The 20,000-nt window shown below is 37.1% G+C and overlaps 1 protein-coding gene and 1 non-coding gene across 2 annotated transcripts in view; both read right to left on the bottom strand.

The window, feature by feature from the left end:
* LOC137630599 (uncharacterized) overlaps nucleotides 1-20,000 on the bottom strand; it is a 451,564-nt gene that overhangs the window by 302,131 nt on the left and 129,433 nt on the right. The gene's annotated exons all lie outside the window — the stretch shown is intronic.
* TRNAK-CUU (transfer RNA lysine (anticodon CUU)) lies at nucleotides 5,084-5,156 on the bottom strand. The gene has a single exon. It is a non-coding gene; the product is annotated as a tRNA-Lys (tRNA).

Below are 20,000 nucleotides of genomic sequence, written 5' to 3'. Positions count from 1 at the left end.
ATATATATATATATATATATGTGTGTGTGTGTGTGTGTGTGGTGCGTGCGTGTGTGTGTGTACAGTACATGCAAATATACTGTGTTCATATAATATACAAATAAAGTTTATATATATATATATATATATATATATATATATATATATATATATATATACTGTATATAATATATATATATATATATATATATATATATATATATAAATTATACACATATATATTATATATATGTATATATATATATATATATATATATATATATATATATTTTATATATGTATATGTATGTATATATTATATATATGTATATGTATGTATATATATGTCTGTGTATATATATGTATATATATACATCGTATAAATATACTTATATACACAGAATTTTTATCGAGTCCTAAAAGAATTCGGAAGAAAATCTTCTCAGATTTCCAAATGGCTTCAGAAGAATTAGCCATAGACTTAGCATGAAATTCTGAATGCCTCCAGAACGGAATCTCAGAACGGTATCGGAAGAAAACTTTACCGGATTTCCAAATGGATTCAGAAAAAATAGCCATAACTCAGCATGGAATTCTGAATGTCTCCAGAACGGAATCTCAGAACGGTTTCGGAAGAAAACTTTCCCGAATTTCCAAAAGTCTTCAAAGGACATAGCCGTATACTTAACATGGATGTCCGAATGACTCCAGAACTGAAATTTCCAGGAGCAGTCCTGAACAACTCCTCCCCGAGCTTCAAATGACTTCTGAAGACCTGATCTTCATTTTTTCAAACGTAGCCTGCAACACCTCACATGGTCTGTATGTAGCTGGCGACATCTAACCAAGGAATTGCGCGTCAATAGGAGCAAGAGGAAATGAGTTGATGACTGGGAGAAGGATTTCACTTAACTCACAGAAATCGCGTTCTGGTGGAATAGAAAGCTGCCGGTAAGAATTGTGTGTTACGTCTTCGGAACACCATCAACTACAGATGGTTTTGGGTGCTGCCGAAGTTGCCGATCGTTCGTTTTATATCACCCGACCTATAGAAAGACACGGGATGTTCCGTTGGCAGCTGAGCTTTGAAGATCATAATGTATGCGCCTTGAAGGATCCTTTGCATGGGCTTTTGCGACGATGTCTTATTAAAGGAGACTCTTGGAAAAAGTACGAGGCTTTGTATCGGTGCAAAAACAGATTGCGGGGAATGAGGATGGAGGCAGAATGGTTTAACTGAACGGTGGGTGACGTGTAGTTCTTCAACAGGATTGTCCCAAAATTCGCCATTGAAGTAAGGACATATCCAGACGACATTGGTAAACATAACATGTTGCTCGTCATTTACTTTGGCATGATAGTGTATGCGGAGAAATCGATGGTATTCATCTCTTTACTCATTGCCCAGATAGGTAAAGAATAAATGCCTTCGATTTCCTTGAGGAATCTGACGAAGTGAGGACTCGCAGCACTGAAATCTCTTTTGAAATCTAGAAGGACACTGACGAATTAAGGAAAAGAGACAATGAAATCTCGAGAGAAACAGATAATCTAATGAAAGAAGATTTTGAAAACTAGAAGACAGGAGAGAACAGCGAAGAGGAGCCTATAATGCCTGAGGTAAGACACCTAAGAATAGAGAGCCTCGAATGCTAGAAGTAAGGCACCTAAGAATAGAGAGCCTCGAATGCTAGAAGTAAGGCACCTCAAAATATAGATCGAAGACCCTCTAATGCTAAAAGTATGGAACCTAGAAATATATGTCAAAGAACTTCTAATGCTAGAAGTGTGGGAGCTAAAGAGAGATGTCAAAGAGCTTCTAATGATAGAGGTGTGGGAGCTATAAAGAGAGGTCAAAGAACTTCTAATGCTTGAGGTAAGGGAGCTGAAAAGAGGTCAAAGAACTTCTAATGCTAAAGGTGTGGGAGCTAAAAAGAAGTTAAAGAACTTCTAATGCTAGAGGTGTGGGAGCTAAAAAGTGGCCAAAGAACTTCTTATGCTAGAGGTGTGGGAGCTAAAAAGAGGTCAAAGATCTTCTAATGCTAGAGGTGTGGGAGCTAAAAGGAGGTAAAAGAACTTCTAATGCTTGAGGTGTGGGAGCTAAAAAGAGGTCAAAGAACTTCTAATGCTAAAGGTGTGGGAGCTAAAAAGAGGCCAAAGAACTTCTAATGCTAGCAATGTGGGAGCTAAAAAGAAGTCAAAGAACTTCTAATGCTAGAAGTGTGGGAGCTAAAAAGAGGTCAAAGAACTTCTAATGCTAGAGGTGTGGGAGCTAAAAAGAAGTCAAAGAACTTCTAATGCTAGAGATGTGGGAGCTAAAAAGAGGTCAAAGAATTTCTAATGCTAGAGGTGTGGGAGCTAAAAAGAGGTCAAAGAACTTCTAATGCTAGAGGTGTGGAAGCTAAAAAGAGGTCAAAGAACTAATAATGCTAGAGGTGTGGGAGCTAAAAAAAGAGGTCAAAGAACCTCTAATGCTAGAGGTGTGGGAGGTAAAAAGAGGTCAAAGAACTTCTAATGCTAGAGGTGTGGGAGCTAAAAAGAGGTCAAAGAACTTCTAATGCTAGAGGTGTGGGAGCTATAAAGAAGTCAAAGAACCTCTAATGTTAGAGGTGTGGGGGCTACAAAGAGGTCAAAGAACCTCTAATGCTAGAGGTGTGGGAGCTAAAAAGAGGTCAAAGAACTTCTAATGCAAGGGGTGTAGGAGCTAAAAAGAGGTCAAAGAACTTCTAATGCAAGGGGTGTGGGAGCTAAAAAGAGGTCATTGATCTTCTAATGCAAGGGGTGTGGGAGCTAAAAAGAGGTCAAAGAACTTCTAATACAAGGAGTGGGGGAGCTAAAAAGAGGTCAAAGAACCTCTAATGCTAGAGGTGTAGGAGCTAAAAAGAGGTCAAAGCACTTCTAATGCAAGGGGTGTGGGAGCTAAAAAGAGGTCAAACAACTTTTAATGCAAGGGGTGTGGGAGCTAAAAAGAGGTCAAAGAAAGAACTTCTAATGCAAGGGGTGGGGGAGCTAAAATGGAGGTAAAAAAAACTTCTAATGCAAGGGGTGTGGGAGCTAAAAAGAGGTCAAAGAACTTCTAATGCAAGGGGTGGGGGAGCTAAAAAGAGGTCAAAGAACTTCTAATGCAAGGGGTGTGGGAGCTAAAAAGAGGTCAAAGAACTTCTAATGCAAGGGGTGGGGGAGCTAAAATGGAGGTAAAAAAAACTTCTAATGCAAGTGGTGTGGGAGCTAAAAAGAGGTCAAAGATCTTCTAATGCAAGGGGTGGGGGAGCTAAAAAGAGGTCAAAGAACTTCTAATGCAAGGGGTGTGGGAGCTAAAAAGAGGTCAAAGAACTTCTAATGCAAGGGGTGTGGAGGCTAAAAAGAGGTCAAAGGACTTCTAATGCAAGGGATGTGGGAGCTAAAGAGAGGTCAAAGAACTTCTAATGCAAGGGGTGTGGGAGCTAAAAAAAGGTCAAAGAACTTCTAATGCAAGGGGTGAGGGATAGATGTCACCAGCGAGGCTTTGGGGAAGGCGCGGCGGAGTCTGTGTTCTTTCTGATGCGTTAACTTAATTAAATACAAGTAAAAACAGGGCATTAAATACGTATTATAAATACTAAACTCTTTCTTATCTTGACAGCACAAATGAAATCTTACAAGTTCCAACATGTAACTAAGCGCTCCCGAAACACGAGTCAACCTTTTACTTCTGCTTGGAGGATATCCTCGCAAGTAAAAGGTAATCATTATGAATATGGAAAGAAAGATTTGCTTATACACTTACCTTTTGCTTCGGAGTATTACCTTGTACTTCTACCTTATGCTTACAAGGATATCCTTCATTTTTATGAATACCTCCCAATGAATAGCGAAGTTTTGATTTGAAAAGCTCAAGATATAGACGACTGGCGAAATCTAACAGAGGCCCTTTGCGCCAATAGGTGTAGGAGGAGATGATGATGATGATGATGATTACAAAGAAGAATTACTCCAGACTTCATATCAATTCTGTCCAATCGGCAGTTTGTTTAACCAGTCCAATGACCGAGCACTCCCTCCAATCCCCTACCAATGTACTGTCTCCCCCAACCCCAACCCCCTTAAAAAAAAAAAAAAAAAAAAAAAAAAAAAAAAAAAAAAAAAAAAAACCTATGATGGGATAACAAGAGTAAAATTGCAGATAATAACGCCCCATTACGATAAATACACCTGAATAGCAAAAAACTGAATTCATTTTTAAGCCAAATTTATTCAGAGTGAAATCTTTCAAGGTCGCAATGTAAAAGGAAGGGTCATTTGTTAGGCTTCATTCAGTTGGAAGGATTTCTAATATTTTCCACCGTTTCTTAATTTCAGAGAAGATTAAAGGGAGTAAGACATAGGACCTTGTTAGAGAGAGAGAGAGAGAGAGAGAGAGAGAGAGAGAGAGAGAGAGAGAGGAGAGAGAGAGAGAGAGAGAGAGAGAGAGAATATGGGATCTTGTGGCCGTAACCGATGACTATCATTTATGATAATCAATATCTTGTATCTGAGAGAGAGAGAGAGAGAGAGAGAGAGAGGAGAGAGAGAGAGAGAGAGAGAGAGAGAGAGAGAGAGAGAGAGAGAGAGAGCATATGGAATGTTGTAGCAGCAACCGATGATTATCATTTATACTAATCAGCACCTTTTATCTGACAGAGAGAGAGAGAGAGGAGGAGAGAGAGAGAGAGAGAGAGAGAGAGAGAGAGAGAGAGAGAGGAAGGTTACTCAAACTCCTATCAATTTCATAAGAAATTACGTTTTGGGATTAAAACTGTATTACATACAGAAAAAAATAAAAGACTAATTAATAAAGTTGAAAATTTACGCATAACAGGAAAAAAAAAGTCAGTAGATTTGAATAACCTTTAAAAAATTAATACACAGATCACTTTCAATAACGATTGAGTAAATTAACAAAAGCTAAAAAAAAATCATTGAGGTACAACAATGATGTATATTTTGAAAGAAGGAATTCAACACTTAACTCTCAAGAAAACTATATGTTGTTATTTCCACCGCTATGAAAATAAATGACTGTTGACACAATTAAAACACATGTAGAAGAAAGGAAACGGCGAACGACGCTACGTAAAATGTATTTCGCCCAACGTGGGGCTCGAACCCACGACCCCGAGATTAAGAGTCTCGTGCTCTACCGACTGAGCTAGCCGGGCGTTACTTCACCCTTGTCCCATTTCAGTATATAAGCAGGACAAGCATTTCAGCGTTGCTTAGTCTGAGGACATACAATGAGAAGGGCAATCTATTTCGACACTAGATTACATATTGCATTCGAAATAATAGATCATAAATCTCAACATATATCATCTCCGAATAAAGAATGCATATTGGATATTATCCCGAATTTTGTAGGGATATGAACAAGACAAGTGTTTCACTATTTCGACAAGCGATTGAATATTCAATTTTAATGAAATAAAAGACCTCAGATGTTATCAATAAAGATTACATATTATATCTTCTTAGATCGAGTCTTGGAAATTGTACGTGGATGTGACAGCAGGACACGCCTTCCGTAATCGATAGATTCAGGTACATATTTAGACCTCGCTTTAATTATGTTTGCGGAAGTTTACTAAAAGCAATGTTGTTTAACGATGAAGAAATAATATAAGATATGCTTTTAAAAGATTAGATAACACCAATATACTCTGAGATATGGAACTTATTATAGATTCAACAGCATCGATACGATATTGCGTTGTAAACAGAACGCTATACCAATAACGGCTATCTGCCTAACGGAACGTTATCAGCGTTTTTGTAACGTTAAAAGATAAATTCCATACATATACATAAATATACTATCATAAATATAGCATAATTCCTGTTTTTATCATAATGGATATGCAATTAAAGCTATTTTTACATTATTTTCATCTTATTAATGTTTCTGGATATGTCTTTCATTATCGTTAACCTTTTTGTATTTTTGCATCATTATTACTATCATCGCATGACTGCAGATTTCTTATGGGAGAACCATGGTACAGATTTGATAAAACAAAGGTGTTATAAGTATCAGGAGTGTTTTATGGTTATAAAAGTGAATAAAATAAGTGCTAATATCAATAGAACGTTTTTTATGTTACAAAAGAACACTATAGAGTGCTTTCAATGACGTCACTGGGAATCGCCGGCGGCCATGCTGGAGGGCATACAAAGCGAAAACATGGCGGCTGCTACAGCGAATATGGACAATGAGAGCGACTTTGTCAAACAATTGTCGGGTGATGATAAGCGTTTTTACAAGCAGAAACTCGATCTAATTGATGGCCTAGATCCATACCAGATGCAGAATTCATTCAGTCAAAATATTGAGGATTTTCCCAGTATTTCATACATTGATATGGTACTGTCGGCCAACCCAGAACATGAGTGGGCATACATTCCCATTGAATAATCTGCTTCCAGAATTGGTTATTTTTCCCTTTAATGCTTTTTAGTCCAAAATTAGATAAACACTGGGCCGATGAAGAGAGTGTTTATAATTATAATGCTAATATTGATCATTTAGCCTAACCTTGTGTATTATAATTTTTGATTGTCAAAATGTATGTAAAAGTTTAGCATTATTATGTCAAATCTTTATCAGTTCATGCCTAACCATTGTGTTTGTGTTTGGTTACAAATGCTATAATTTCTTATATACATATAAACATATGATGGACAAACTCTATTGTAATGCTCTTGGATGATCGTTTTGCCTCCTTGCAATTAAATGCACAAGTTTAATTATTTTTTCGATGTTTCATATATAAGCTGAAGACCCCTTCGGATTAAACCAGCTTTCAGATATTATTATTATTATTTATAATCAATGTTTATTCATCACATAGGCCTGTATGTCTGCACAATTTAATACACAAATTAAAATAAATATAAATATACACTTAATTATATATAGGCATGAGCACCTTGGCGAAAGAGAGACCTAGGTAAGTAGCCTTTGTTAATATAGCTAATATGGGCGCTTTTAATTTTTGTTTTGTAAATCTGAGATGCCCCTTTTGATGTTTAAAAATTGAGATGCCCCCTCCCCCACACACACTACACACTGAACTGACGGTGATACTTTTGAAGTCACCCATGCGATCGGATATAGCATGTTTACACAGGAATAATGATACTTTTAGGGCCTAGCCGAGACTGACCTGATATGAAATAATCAGAACAGATACGTGCTTAGGATAGTGAGGATTCACGTAGATCAGCTCGTGATATTCTGGTCAACCACAAGTCACGTCTGCACTTGGATAATTCTTCTGTATCTTTGTCCTGATTCTGAATAACTGCCGGTATGCGGTAGAAACTCTTGTCATCTCTTCGTCCTCGATTCCCACAGCCAACAATAGCGCAAAAACTGGGCATTGTGTGAATGTGAATGTGATGAAATGGCTAAATATTCAACAGCTCAACCATAGCTATTCACTGAACGCGTCTTTGTATGCCCTCCAAGATGGCGGACCGGAAGTTTGATGACGTGTATTGAAAGCACTCTATAGGCATAAAATTCACCCTTTTCCTGCATAATTAGCTTCATGGTACTTATAATAAGGATTAAAACATTCTTAGAGAGAGAGAGAGAGAGAGAGAGAGAGAGAGAGAGAGAGAGATGGATTGATTTTGGGTTTCCTAGCATCCTGACGTTGAAAGCCAATGACCTTCAACATCAGGTCAGAAACCCCAAAATCAATCTCTCTCTCTCTCTCTCTCTCTCTCTCTCTCTCTCTCTCTCTCTCTCTCTCTCTCTCTCTCCAATAAATGTAGAAGACGCTCGTGTACTATCATTCTCCTCTAATCTAACCCGTTTTAGGGGAAGCTACTTATTATTAAAATCAGTACATGTATAACTAACACGCAAACAGATAACTTTTTTTTTTACTATCAACATTCACAATAAACCTCCCTAGCATCTTACGCACACGCACACACACACACATACACACACACACACACGCAACAGCGAATACCTATGCGACGACCAAGGTCACATAAATCTATTTCCATTTGGAAACAAACAACGCCTACAATTCAGAACGTTTAATCACATCTGCAGGGGTCGGCAAATAATGAAGCCTAACGGAATTTACCCCAGGGAATACTATTGTTCAGGATAAGGTGAAGCTATACTTATAGCTGTTTTTTTTTCCTGATATTATTATTAATAGAAATTATAATAATGATCTTGGTAATCCAAATAATACTAGATTTCAATAGTAAGCATCACAATAGTAATACAACTAAGACTCAATGCATGTCTGCATATTTATTATTATTGTGTAGCACGCTAATACTACTACTACCACCACTACTACTACTACTACTACTACTACTAATAATAATAATAATAATAATAATAATAATAATAATAATAATAATAATAATAATAGGCTCGATATCGAATGCCAAAACAACTGAGTTTTTCATAATAATTGTATAATTAAGGAATGCGCTCGAGAATCTACTGTACATTAACAAATACTTTTATCAAACACATCCACTGATTTTTTTTTTTTTTTTTTCATTATTGGCGTATATTTCAGACTACAGGAAAAATAATCCTCGAAACATCATAGCTGATTAAGACCTCTTCACAGGGAGATGAAAACCCAAACTTGAGAAAAATCGCAGATCTGAGATGACCATCAGTCAATGTAACACACAAGTAACTATCAGTGAGGGTGATAACATAGTCAACGGTCCAAGGAATGGTAATGACTATCATTAACTGGGCAGGAATAAATGAGAGTAGGAGCAGAACAAGACATGAGACGATGGTTCCCATACACGGTGGAACGCAATCCTGTGGATTTTTAAGGGTCGCTTCACATGAGCGGATTGATGAGGTGCGGTTTTTGTCCGCGCGGATAAGAAATCAATGAGGTCCCACACGTTGCTTGCTCGGAAAAATTTCCGAGCGGTAGTGATTTACTATTAGCGTGCACTGCTATTTAGCGCGGTTCCAGTGTAGCGACTTATAGAAACTTCGATAGGCCGCGAGGGAAAAATCCTCTTGTGTGAAGACATCCCTCATAACGAGCGGAAATTTTTCCGTAAGGAAAAACAAAATTCTCTCGTGTGAAGCTAGCCTTATGGTCAAAACTGGAGGTCCATCATCATTACCCACCCCAGTAAATTATCTACAGCAATACCCATTTTTACTAGAATTATTGTAAAAAAAAAAAAAAGGCAATACCCATTTTTGACTAGAAGAGCCGTTATATAAACTATGTCGATACCAAGCTTCCATAAAACACAGAAATCTTAATAAAAAAAATCTGAAATATACTTACAAGAATGATTTCAAATAATACAGAACATTGTAAAGCGATGAAAACCATGGGCAATACATACCTATAAGAAAAGAAAAAGAAACTATTAATAATCACGACCTCTCCCATCTCTATCAGTATGAAAAAAATATGCCATTAAAATTCCACAAAAGGAGTTTGACGCAATACTAAATATGCCATTAAAATTCTACAAACAGAAATTGACGAAATACACTTAAACTTTCATCAGGCATATTGGAGTTCTTAAATTTTCTATACAGTAAAAGATTATGTCTTAATAGTTCACAGCATAAAAAACACCTTATCTATTTATAGGTCTAGTTTTCAATATTGTTTCATGTGTGTATGCATGAAGAAATTCATATACAAAATAAAAACGAAACACATACACACGTTTAGGCCTTGAAAAAACAAAAAAGATGCAAAACCGAAAAATTTAATTTCACGTATAGTTCATCTTCACCTCGTACTTCGAAGTTTTCAATATTGTTTCATGTGTGTATGCATGAAAGAAATTCATACACAAAATAAATACGAAACACATACACACGATTAGGCCTTGAATAAAACACACACAAAAAAAGATGCAAAACAAACAAAATACAATTTCACGTATAGTTCATCTTCACCTCGTACTTCGAAGTAAGTGAAGTATAAAATTGGCGAAATTTATTTACAACACGAAGGATTTCACGCTCTAAGTACCACAGGATGTGGGATGGAAATCCTGTCTGCCAAGGGCATGTTCAAATCCCTGTGCAGTTTGCCCTAAAGCGATCTTTCACACAAACACAGGAATAATGAATCTTCTTTTGCTAGATTAATCTTTATATAAGAAATAATAATTCTTCTCTCTCTCTCTCTCTCTCTCTCTCTCTCTCTCTCTCTCTCTCTCTCTCTGCACTTTAATCATTCATTCGGATTTTCCTTCACTGTACAATCCAGTATGTACAACTACGTATGCTGTTAATTCTATCAGTCTTGCCTTCTCCATCGTAAGGCACAACACTATACAGTATTCTACAAGTTTTATTCCAGCTGTGACCAGATTGTGGAAAGGTCTTCCTAATCTGGCAGTTGAATCGGTGGAACTTCCGATGTTCAAACTTCTCCGATTTGAAAGTAGTAGGTTGGCCAGGGCACCAGCCACCCGTTGAGATACTACCGCTAGAGAGTTTTGGGGTCGTTGACTGGCCAGACAGTACTACATTGGATCCTTCTCTCAGATTACGATTTATTTTCTTTGCCTACACATACACCGAATAGTCTGGCCTATTATTTACATATTCTTCTCTGTCATACACCTAACAATATTGAGATTACCAAACGATTCTTCTTCACCTACTAAAATTGTCCAGTTAAGGTAGATGAGACTCTTTGGCTATGATAAGCAGCTCTTCTAGGAGAAGGACACTAAAAAATCAAACCATTGTTCTCTGATTTTGGGTAGTGCCATAGCCTCTGTACCATGGTCTTCGACTGTATTGGGTTAGAGTTCTCTTGCTTGAGGGTACACTCGGGCACGCTGTTCCATCTTATTTATATTTCTCCTGTTTTTTTGAGTGTTTATAGTTTAAAGTTTAAATACGTGAAAGAAATAACATGTCTGAGGCCTTTTTCCTGTAGTGGACTAGAAACAGCTGCATTCGTAGTTGTTGTTATATATTTATTCAGTAAAGCATAGTGATTTCTACAATACAAATACAAATACGAATAATAATAATAATAATAATAAAAATAATAATAATAATAATAATAACAATAATCTAATACTAACATACAGCCGTGAATTCCCTAATAACGGTTTGGCGGACAAATTGTACTGCCAAAAATAACTTCGAATATACAACGTCTTTTAAAATAAGCTAAATAGTTTACTCTACTAAAAATACCGTGAAGTTACAGCTGTCTTAAAGCACATTTAAACGTCTATATTTTCCTATAATGAAAAACAAAGTTGTTTCCGCAAATGCTGTTCAATTATGCAAACAAATGCAAGAAGGAAATGGCGTATCCAAGACGGTAAACACGTTATTTCATCAACAACACATGCATTCCTTTCCTTTTTTATGAAGGAAGGAAGGAAGGAAGGAAGGAAGGAAGGAAGGAAGGAAGGAAGGAAGGAAGGAAGGAAGGAAAGAGAGAGAGAGAGAGAGAGAGAGAGAGAGAGAGAGAGAGAGAGAGAGAGAGATCCAAGGATTTTGGATGTCTTCAAGACTTTTTCGTTCATCCGCGGAGATTCCATTTGCTCTTGGGTCATAGGAGAGAGAGAGGAGAGAGAGAGAGAGAGAGAGAGAGAGAGAGAGAGAGAGAGAGAGAGAGAGAGGTGGCAAGTAATGGATGGCTAATAAGCAAGGAAATAATCAATCAATCCATAAAATGTAAGATGGAAGGGCTAAACGGCAGTAAGAAATTAGTTGTGCTGAAAGGGGGAGGGGTGATGAAAACATGGGGAGAAATACAAAAAAGAGGATATAAGGTGGAAGAGGAGGAGGAATCTCATTACATAACGCGAAGAGAGTAGGGTCCTATCAGAGGACATAAGCCGAAAACGGACGAAGCGCATCAAAGGAAAAGAGGAATAGTATGTAGAGAGAACTTTGAACAGAGGCAGGTGGCCTGTGGGCGTGGCTGGCTCGCAACACAATCGAAGAACACAAAAAAAAAAAAAAAAAAAAAAAAAAAAAAAAAAAAAAAAAAAAAAAAATAGAACGGCAAGCGTTATGAAACCCATTGTTGGCTTTATCTGTTACGACATTGATGACATCTTAGATGGGTACCACACCCATTTCTCAATCGCATTTTTGAGTGCAACTGTACATTTGTTTCCAAATTTATGGTTTAACATATGACATATTAACTTTTAAATACCTCCATCTTCAGACTACTGAATGATCTTCCTTATAAGGAGTAGAATCGGTGGAACTTCTGAAGTTCAAACTTCTAGGCCTAGGGAATGTCTTATGTTGAACAAGCTGACACGCGTTTCTCTACAGTTTATATATGGCTGATCTATATAAACGTTATAAATGTTAAAATATTTTATATCAATTATACATTACTTTTCTTGTAGTTCACTTATTTGCTTATTTTCTTTCCTCGCTGGGCTATTTTTCATCTTGGAACCCTAGCTCTTCCAACTAGGGTTGTAGCTTATTAATAATAATAATAATAATAATAATAATAATAATAATATTAGCTAGTATTGTTTTGTAATCTGAAATTTGAAGATCATGCTACAATAAAACGCCTCGAATTTCCTGCTACTGAGAATATGAATATAATTACCTCGGTTCAATTGCTAATTTACAATTATATATAACTTCCTTTATCCCAATTATACATTAGTTCCTTTATTCCACTTATATATTAGTACCTTTATTCCTTGCAGATTATTCTAGGGTCTTTACGTGGTTTAAATGGCCTTCACAGAAAAAAGTTTCCCCAAAGAAATTCTAAATTATAAGATTTACTGAATCACTCAGCCTGATAATCATAAAAAATTTAATATTTTCATTTCCTTAAATTCATAACCACAAACAATTTTGCGTCAGCTTCTTCCGCTGAATAAATTCCGTCATGGTAGAGAATTTAGTTAATTATGCTTGTTGCAAAAACCGTGGTTTCATGACAAGCCTTTTTGCTATGGACTACGCACAAATGTTTTGTCTTTAGCATTATAAATATTGTTTTCCTGCTTAATAATATATATATATATATATATATATATATATATATATATATATATATATATATATATATATATATATATATAGATATAGATATAGATATATACATACATATACCAAAGGCACTTCCCCCAATTTTGGGGGGTAGCCGACATCAACAATGAAACAAAACAAAAAGGGGACCTCTACTCTCTACGTTCCTTCAGCCTAACCAGGGACTCACCGAGTTCAGCTGGTACTGCTAGGGTGCCACAGCCCAACCTCCCACATTATCCACCACAGATGAAGCTTCATACTGCTGAATCCCCTACTGCTGCTACCTCCGCGGTCATCTAAGGCATCGGAGGAAGCAGCAGGGCCTACCGGAACTGCGTCACAATCGCTCGCCATTCATTCCTATTTCTAGCACGCTCTCTTGCCTCTCTCACATTTATCCTCCTATCACCCAGAGCTTTCTTCACACCATCCATCCACCCAAACCTTGGCCTTCCTCTTGTACTTCTCCCATCAACTCTTGCATTCATCATCTTCTTTAGCAGACAATCATTTTCCATTCTCTCAACATGGCCAAACCACCTCAACACATTCATATCCACTCTAGCCACTAACTCATTTCTTACACCCGTTCTCTCCCTCACCGCTTCGTTCCTAACCCTATCTACTCGAGATACACCAGCCATACTCCTTAGACACCTTCATCTCAAAAACATTCAATTTCTGTCTCTCCATCACTTTCATTCCCCACAACTCCGATCCATACATCACAGTTGGTACAATCACTTTCTCATATAGAACTCTCTTTACATTCATGCCCAACCCTCTATTTTTTACTACTCCCTTAACTGCCCCCAACACTTTGCAACCTTCATTGACTGTCTGACGTACATCTGCTTCCACTCCACCATTTGCTGCAACAACAGACCCCAAGTACTTAAACTGATCCACCTCCTCAAGTAACTCTCCATTCAATATGACATTCAACCTTGCACCACCTTCCCTTCTCGTACATCTCATAACCTTACTCTTACCCACATTAACTCTCAACTTCCTTCTCTCACACACCCTTCCAAATTCTGTCACTAGTCGGTCAAGCTTCTCTTCTGTGTCTGCTACCAGTACAGTATCATCCGCAAACAACAACTGATTTACCACACCATTCATGGTATATATATATATATATATATATATATATATATGTATATATATATATATATATATATATATATATATATATATATATATATATATATATATATATATATATATATATATATATATATATATATGTGTGTGCAACAAATACAACCGTTTCACCACGTTAAGGTATCCCCACAAAGAGAGGATATATATATATATATATATATATATATATATATATATATATATATATATATATATATATATATATATATATATATATATATATATACTCAACAATTAGAAAACAGAAAAATAAAATTCATAAAACAACCTTAAAAACGCAAGTGGAAATAGTTGCATGTCATGACAATCCAGTTTCTATCACAAATATCAATTTTGAAGTTATCAGCCATAAAGTAATTTTCCGTTTGAATAAGATTAAAGCAAAATTGGCAAACAATATTTTTGCTATTGTTTACATAACTGAAAGGAGCTTTTTCGGTATAGTAAACAAAAAATATCATGACCAACGATGAAGATCCTAATAACAATCATTATATTTGAATGTAATTATTGCAGCATTAAACTTAATCAAAACTTTGGATATTGAGGGTATTTAAGGTTTTCTGTATTTTCTCGTAGGGGCCTGCTACAAGGAAAATTTTCTTGTCCTGCTTTAGAATGCTTTAAAGCGGATTTTATGGTTATTTATGGAGACCGAGCATGTTTACTTATATCCTTTATTATTATAAAGGATATTGAGTATATTTAAGTTTTCCCGCATTTTCAATGAGAAACGCGTCATGGAAAACGTCAAAAATTTCAAGTTTTCCATTTTTGCCTTAAGATGCATCAAAGAGTGACTTTTATGAGGTTAGTCCATCTTTACTTTTATCTATTACAATTTTAAAGAATGTTCAGGGTATCTAAGATGTCCAATATTTTCCATGAGATATACGTAAGGGATTCCATTAAAAATTGAAACAAAATTTCATGAAACAAAACTAATAAGGAAATTGTTTGCAAATACTAAAAGGTAATATATAGGCAAATGTAGAATTAAGAGAGTATCCCAACAAGGTTCCAATCGTAACAGGACCTAACCCATCATAGTAGCCTAACTGAAATCTGGAGAAAGAGTAAAATTTCTATTTTAAAGTGACTTTTGGCCTAATCCACCTGTTACATACAACGAATCATGACAATCAAGACAAATAAAAGTTTGTCCATTAAAAGGAATCATGTGACATTGTTAAATAGGTGAAGATAAAAATATATCTTGTGAAAAACACACAGATAATCAAAATAATTGATAAATTTTGTCTTATAAACTGACCTCTAGTCTTGGAAATTGTGTATACAAAAAATAGTTAAACAAAGCCACAGAGATAATTTTGCATTCTGCAAACATAAAGATAAGGGTTAAAATATTTGTTATTGAATGACATGTCATGAGGCTCCCCTTCTATACAGTGTTCGAGATATAATTAAATAATAATCGGTTATGGAATACAGAGCTTCTAAAGTAGCCATCAGCTTGAAAGCCATTTACCTTCCATAAGACAAATGAAAAATTCTTTCTCACTGTATTGTTCAGTGGCCACTTTCCACTTGGTAATTGCAGAAGAGACTCTTTAGCTATAGTAGGCAGCTCTTCTAGGAGAAGGATAATTCCAAATCAAACCATTGTTCTCCGGTCTTGGGATTATGCCATAGCCTCTCGTTTCTTGCTTGAGGGTACTCTCAGGCACAATATTCTGTTTTCTTATTCCCTTTCCTTACTGGGATATTTTCCCTGTTGGAGCCCTTGTGCTTATTGCATCCTGCTTTTCCAACTAGGGTTATAGCTTAGTAAGTAATAATCATAAGAAAGGGACACTCCAAAATCAAACCATTGGTCTCAACTATAGTGTAGGGCCATAGGTTCTATATTATGGTCTTCCACTGCCTTGGGTTAGAATTTTTTGCGTAAAGGTAAACTCAGGCACACAATGCTGTCTCATTTTCTTTCTTCACAGGGATATTTTCTCTGTTAGAGGCCTTGAGCTTATATCATCTGCTTTTCTAAATATGATTGTATCTTAGCTAATAATAATAATAATAATAATAATAATAATAATAATAATAATTGATATAGAATTAAAATGATCCGATGATGTAAATTTTTTTTTCTTCGAGAAACAGCGAGTTTTAGGAACCACATAAAATATATATAGTATAATAACAACGGTAAAACATCTCTGCCTTTAATATTCCAGACCACATTAGCGGCAACCATGAATAAAACTGAAACCGGAAGCCAGCGGTTGAACACTTAACACGTAATTTCTATTTTTGATAGAGTGATAGACATAGCTGTGGTTCATCACAATAATTGATCGTTCACCTCACCTTGCAAGAGCGTCCTTGCCATGTGGATTTCTATCCATGAGAAGTAACACCAAGTTTGTTCGTGGGAATATTTTGAAAGCCATTTGCTGGATTACATTCACACACATAAAACTGAATCTCTCCTATATAATGAGCAAGTGTTCATATATATATATATATATATATATATATATATATACATATGTTATATTATATATATATATATATAACCCAATCGTGGTTCAGTGTTTGGTTAGTATAACAGATTTCCCTTTGTAAGAGAGCCGGGGACGATATGGCACTATGGAAAAATGTCGTTATCGGCGTGGCTTGGGCACTCAAAAAATGTTCGTTAAAAGTTAGCGTCCCCAAAATCTCTCCCGATTGGCTGTCTTAAGACTTTCGGGTTAAAGAAGCCAATCATCGATCAGGCAAAGAAAGGCCATGGTATGGGCGCTCGAAACTGCCCCATAGTCTAGTCAGTCTGGTTTTGGAGGTCGACAGAGAGTGCCAGGTGCCACGATGGTGCTGACCCGAGTACCATTTTTCTGAGGGCTTTTTCTTAGTAACGTAACGTAATCATAATAAGGGCGCCCTTGTAAACTTAAGAGAATACAGCATGTACAAACTTATCAACTCGGCTATTATTTGTGCATGACCTCCCCCTCTAATTGTGTTAACAAGAAATGGGTTTCTTCTATCTTTGTTTCCCCCAAGATGTGAAGTGTGAACCCCCTTAATACGACCTAGATTGGGTCATATTAAATGGTGTCAGGTGTTGTGGGGTAATGATAATATTAACGATTACGTCTGTGCTAAGCGATTTTAGCCAACGTGAGATTTTTGAAAAAGTGGAAACAAAAGAGATTAGTGACAATGGTTAACACGAGAAGTTCGACGTCGAGTGGCGGTGACGGAGAGAGGGGGAAGTGTAGCTCTTGTATGCCCGGTACTCGGTGAACGGTTTCTCAACGCACATGATAGCAGATACACAACCATCGAGGCAGCCCGGCACCCAAGCTGCATTGACAACCTACCAAGGATGGGGCGCTTGTAGAAGAGAACCTCGAAGAGGCAGAGGTCAGAGAGGTAGGAATGTGGCGGCTGGCGGTTGTTCGAACTGTGGGGGAAGGGGCCACCTACGGGCTCTATGCCCCTACGATGAACAGCGGTAGCATTATGGATGTCAGGCCACAAACCACCATCTGAAAGCTGTTTAAAAAAAAAACGGCGTAGGCAGAAGAAATCATGTTTCCCCTGTACCAACGATATTGAGGGGAAGACAACACAGGAAGGGGAAGACAACGCGGGAAGGGGACCAACGGTCCCTCGGGCCGTCCGTCAGACCGCAAGGACTGGGGACAGGAGTGCCAAAGGGTCAGCCAGACATCTTTGCCCCAGAGTGTGGGGGAGGGGAGCCAGACGTTCCCCCAGTGAGCAGTGAGTCTTCCCAGGGAGTGCATAAGGAGGGAGGAGGGGTGGAGCAGCAACCCCTCACCACCGCTCCTGAGCATGGAAGTCGGAGTGTGTGTAACGAGTTTGAAGAACTGCTCGTTACGGATGCCAGCAAAACGTAGGAGTGTATAGTGCGGAACACGGCCAGAGCCCACACACGGGCTCAGTGACCCTACGACGAAGAACAGATGTAATAAGTCTACATGAAGCAGAAGGAACAAGAACGAGAGAATTAGGCTTAAGTAGACCTGTGGATGGAGCGCATAGAAAACGGGAAGATCTTGACGACTACGGGGAGAGAGAGAGAGAGAGTACATGCCCCGTGAATGAATCCCGCGAATGAGTGTATGGGTGAGGTAGGAGATCAAATTTCCCGGATTTTTTGCGCAGGTGGAAGGGTGTGTTCTTCATTGAAGACGGAATTTGATCTAGCGTTGTTTTTCCTTCCCCTTTGGTAGAGAAAGTCATCTGTGTAATTGATGTAAGTCCTGATGCGTGGCATGTGGGTAAAGAAAGGTCCCTAAGGATGGAAAGAGTGTCAGTATTTTTAAGGAATTAGGTTTATCAATAAGTGTCATGTGTGTAACTCAATGAGTAACCACAAGCATGTGATACCAATGGCCAGAACATGGTCGGTAGTACCTTTTAAGTTTAATGGAGTGCATATGGACGTCAAAGGTCCATTCCCCCAGGGGACAAGTAGGGAAGTGAGGAAGTGACACAAGCATGTGTCCGTGCCGTCCTTCGAGCACGAGAGAGTGCGAGAGGACATGGGTCTTGAGATAATGTCTACCAGAGGTGATTGAGGTCATAAAAATCAGGTTTCCTTTACATATGTTCATTCCGAGTGTTTTGTGAAAAGATGAATTAAGTTTTGTTTGGTTTTTTTTTTTTTGGTTTTGTTCTAAGCATATCACGAGTATTTCATTCATCGTACTGAGACATTTCTGTTGCATTTATGTTTGTGTTGAAATTAATTCAAATTTCGGTATTTTATGTTGATACCAATTTTGCTATTACCAATGTTTTATGTATGTTTTTCCATTTTTGTTGTAATGTATTTTTTAAAAAATTCATTTATCTCTGTGGAGGTTTTCGGTGCTATTAAAGGTAATTGCTAATCATGGGTTGAAAATTGAACAACATTACTTATGTTTTTGTTTTTCAGGAGAAATAATATTGCTCGGTTATTAATAAGTATTTTTCTTTTTTATTATTATTCACTGTTTGAATTTGCTTCTTGTTGCAGTGTCACGGATGTATCAGAAATGGTTTTCTTATAATGGTAAATGTATCGACGAGTGTTGGGTTTGTAAGTTATTCATTTCGGTTTCTCTTAATTTTTTATCATTTCTTTGTTTCGTGAGTGTAATGATTGTTGGTCCTTATAAAAACTTTATTGCATTTAAAACATTATTGTTTTTCTAATTTTGTGCTACAAATTTCGGTGATGAAGTATTAAACCTGATTTTGTGTTTCTGTATGATCTATTGTGGGCGTGATATTCATCTTTGTGTAACTTGCAATTGTAACACGCCAACCGGCCCTCTGATTTTGATTTAGGTTTTTAATTTTAATTTTTGCATGCTCCCGAAGAGGGTGGTACTCAGCGGCAATGTCTAGTGGAAAAAGAAAGCTTGTGTTCAGTGGAAAAAAAAACAATGATTAGAAAAGTTTCATAAAAAAAGAGAGAGGAAAAAAATTGTTTTGAGAAAAAAAATCTGGTGTGAATTTTACGGGAAGTAAAAAGAATTTAAGGAGGGAGTGATAACCCAATCATGGTTCAGTGTTTGGTTAGTGTAACGGATTTCCCTTTGTTAGAGAGCCGGGGACGATATGGCACTATGGAAAAATGTCGTTATCGGCGTTGCTTGGGCACTCAAAAAATGTTCGTTAAAAGTTAGCGTCCCCAAAATCTCTCCCGATTGGCTGTCTTAAGATTTTCGGGTCAAAACAGCCAATCGTCGATCAGGCATAGAAAGGCCATGGTATGGGCGCTCGAAACTGCCCCATAGTCTAGTCAGTCTGGTTTTGAAGGTCGACAGAG

This window comes from Palaemon carinicauda, chromosome 38 (genome assembly GCF_036898095.1).
Source record: "Palaemon carinicauda isolate YSFRI2023 chromosome 38, ASM3689809v2, whole genome shotgun sequence".
NCBI classification, from domain to species: Eukaryota; Metazoa; Arthropoda; class Malacostraca; order Decapoda; family Palaemonidae; genus Palaemon; species Palaemon carinicauda.
The sequence above is the reverse complement of the archived record's forward strand: the minus strand, read 5'-3'. Positions and strand labels throughout refer to the sequence as shown.